Raw genomic sequence first — 3,771 nt, forward strand, 5'->3', positions numbered from 1 at the left:
CTAGCTTTTGTTCCAGTTTTGAAATCTGCACACTAGAAGCATCATTAGAACCACTAATAACACGTTTACCTCTTGTATCCGTATGTTGGGTCTCCATTGCTATCTCCTCAAAGAGTTCGTACGTTTCTTATGGAGTTTTGGTTTTAAAAGAACCACCTGCAAAATTGGTGACTATATTATGACTAGAAGGGGTTAGTCCTTTATAAAACATACGCATTTGAAGCTTCAATGGAATCCCATGATGAGGACATTGGTTGAGCAACCCATTGAATTTCTCCCATGCTTCACAAAACGATTCATCATCTTGCTGTGCAAATAACAAGATCTTGTCCCTAAGCATGTCGGTCTTTTGTGTGGAGAAGTATTTTTCCAGGAACTTCTTTTGAATGGCAGACCATGTAGTGAGTGAACCAGGCTTCAAAGAATTCAACCAATACTTCGCCTTATCCTTTAAAGTGTATGGAAACACTCTCATTCGAAGTTGATCTTCTGTCACACCTGTCAAGGGAAAAGAACTCACAACATTAAAAATATCCTTTATATGAGTCAATGGATCTTCATTAGGTAAACCATAAAAGGAAGGCAGCATATTAAGATGAGAAGATTTAAGCTCATAATTTCGAGCTACAGTGGGCAGCAAAATGCTTGAAGGAGATGCTGGAATTGTTGGGATATCAAGTTCTCCCATGAACTCAATGGCAGCCATCATTTCTTCTTCTTCTTGGTCTGAACTTGTTTCCGAATTTGAAAGTGAAGAACCGGGAAGTTCAGTGTGGAGAGCAAGACTTGTAAATGTAGCAAGAGCTTGCTCTTTTGCAGTTGACAACTCCCTTTCTAGACGATTCTGAATTTCAGAGGTCACTCGTCTGGGTTGCAATGATGGTCCTGCGTTCAAAGATCTAGAACGTTGGAACGAAGACCTCACTTGTTCAAGTAATGGATTTTTAGACATAAACTACCTGAAACAAAAAATTAGATTAATTAGAAACACTAAAAAGAATAGGGTAACCTTGGGCACATAACCAGGAAAGAACTTTCGTTCAGTCCCCGGCAACGGCGCCAAAATTTGTTGTTAATAATATGTTAACTCGCAATTGTACGGGGCAATTAGTAGTATAGCAAGACAAGTACGAGGTCGTACCCACGAAGACTGAGAAGTTCAAATTAGTTATGTACTTTAGATTACCAAATTCAAGAAGTTAGGAAGTTAAATCTAAAACAGAATTTAAAGCAAGAGTGAGTTTGAAAACAAATGCAGCAAGATTAAAATGAACTTTGAAGTGAGAATGCTTGTGATTATAGAAAGAAATGAACAAACTGAAATTGCAACGGAAAGCAAGTAAACAAAAGTAACAAAGGGTGGTTTTGAAAGTTAAAACACAGGTTTGGAGACTAGGGCATTCGATTCACCATAACAATTCAATTCTGGGTTATAAAGATTCAAGTAACAAGTCTAATTCAGATTCAAAGATTGATTCTAGCTAAAGTATGATTAGGCCATGGTGTTTGGTCCTAACCTTGTGTTCCTAATTCCCTAATTTGATCATTTGTTGTCTAACCTAAAATTAAGCATTAGGAACCCATTAAGCATAGAAGAACATTTTAAACAACCAAGTATGTATCTAATCCCTGTTGTCGAATGTCCATACATACTCTTCCTATTCATAGTTCAATTCGAATTAAAGCATGGTGTATACTCTTAATTCAAACCAAGATAGTTAACAAACAAGTTCTAATGGTGATCAATCATTCAAACAAGCATGTTAACTTATAAGCATAATGAATAAGAACATGAATCATGAATCAAACTTGAAACTCCAAACTTATAAACCCAGAATATTCATGTTAGGTTACATCGAAGCCCTAGTTATGGATTTAGCTACTCATAATGGAAAAGAGACTTGAACAGAAATGAGAAAACATAATGAATGCAATAAGAGTAGAAAAACCCTTTTTCTGAAGTTCTTGTGGTGTCCAAGGCTTCTCCAAGTGCTTCTCCACTTCTAATGCTTCTCCAAGAGCTTCCCCACTTCTAGAAAGATGTATGAAGGATATGGAGGTGATTTGGGATGAGTTTGAGTGAGTGGTGATGGCTAAGGAAGATGAAATTCGTAGGGAAATGGAATAGAAGTTTGCTGGAGTTGTTTTGGTGATTGTTGGAGTGTTTGGGATTGTGAGAGTGTTTGAGGATGGTTGGAGTGAATTGTGGGGGTTGTGAATCTCAGGATTTGTTGTGTCTTGAATGTGGAATGGATGTGGTATTTATAGGGAGAGGGGAGTGATAAATCTGAATTCAATATGGCTAATGCATACAACACTTGCATTATAAAAGATGAATTGGTTGATGCACTTCACTAATGCATACAACACTTGCATTATAAAATCTGAATTGGTTGATGCACTTCAGCAATAAATCCCACCAGCAGCCCTAGCTCATCTTCATGTCACCATGACCAAGCCTCCAACCAGCTACAATAGCTCATGCCTAGCTCACCATGACCAAGCTTCCAACCAGCTCATCCTGAGGTCAGCATGACCAGCAACTTCAAGGGCTTACAACTTGGGCTAGGCTGAATCAAATGAAGACTTTAAGATGTCCATTGTGAAGTTCAGAATGTGTATGATCCAACCACACAAGTATTGGCCCAATCCAAGCTCGGAGGAGGAAGTTAAGGCCGAAACAAATTGCTAACTCAGTTTGCTCGCTGACAAAATCCATCCTGAGCATGGTTCTGTGTTTGCTAGGTGACGGACTCCAGATTTATCCAATGGGGCTGAATTTTGGATATGTTATAGTACACACCCATTGGAACAACTTTCATGAAGACTGTTGCCTCATCCGAGCTATGTAGGTTGCTGAAACGAAGCTTGCAATATGACCTACGGAACTGGACTGGCAGGGGTCTGTAGCCAAAATGAGTTTGTCTTTAAGCTCTTCTTCTCTTCATCCAAATTAGGCCTTAACATGCATGAATTGCATGAATTATGCTCTCTTGCTCTTTTGGCCTACAAAACACACAAAGGGAGGCAAATAACTCAAAATTATAAGAAACTAAGCAAAAGAAGTAAGTAAATTGGGCATGTATATGTATGAAATTATGAGCTTAACACTAATCAGACTCCACTATGCGTAATTTCAGCCTCGATTACTCATCCAGGAACTCTTCCTATAAATACAAGGCTCGAGCTACATTCAACGGGTTCAAACACCAAACAAAAGCCTCCCACGGAGCAACTTATATTTTCCTGTAATGCACTTTCAATATTTTTACTTGCTTTCCTAGGAGTAGTGATAGTTTGTAAGGAAAATTCATTCATCAATATATCATACGACCCTTGATTTTCAAGGCGCCGGAGCACCATCCCTGTTATTCGCTCACTCACCCCAGATATCATACGACCGTCGCTCCCTGAGCAACGCGCCGGAGCACCGCCCAAAACCCACCAAACAGCACCACCCAACGGCCGAACATACGGTCGGGATCTCGGCCAGCGTTCCAATAACGACGGATCGTACGGCCGAGTCCATGCAGGAACAGGCAGTAGTGGAGGAGCTGATGTCCAAGCAGGCCTACAAGATAAAAACATCCTTCATGGCCGCAATGGACAGGTTCTCCTCAGAGCTGCGATCGCTCTTCCAGGAGAGGGTGCTGGTAACCTCGCCCACGACACCTTCTGGGGCTGGACAGAGAAGCCAAGAGCGCGAAAGAATCGAGCCTCACGGCGACAGCAGCAGCCTCGGCACCTCTGGTCGCACCCAAGCGTCAGGCT

General features: G+C 40.8%; 1 non-coding gene across 1 annotated transcript; it reads left to right on the forward strand.

Moving 5' to 3' along the window:
* The first annotated feature begins 233 nt into the window (after positions 1-233).
* On the forward strand, positions 234-340 carry LOC148292833 (small nucleolar RNA R71). The gene has a single exon (XR_015826010.1). It is a non-coding gene; the product is annotated as a small nucleolar RNA R71 (small nucleolar RNA).
* Positions 341-3,771: the final 3,431 nt, after the last annotated feature.

This window comes from Prunus avium, chromosome 7 (assembly GCF_965620075.1).
Source record: "Prunus avium chromosome 7, drPruAviu1.hap1.1, whole genome shotgun sequence".
NCBI lineage: Eukaryota > Viridiplantae > Streptophyta > Magnoliopsida > Rosales > Rosaceae > Prunus > Prunus avium.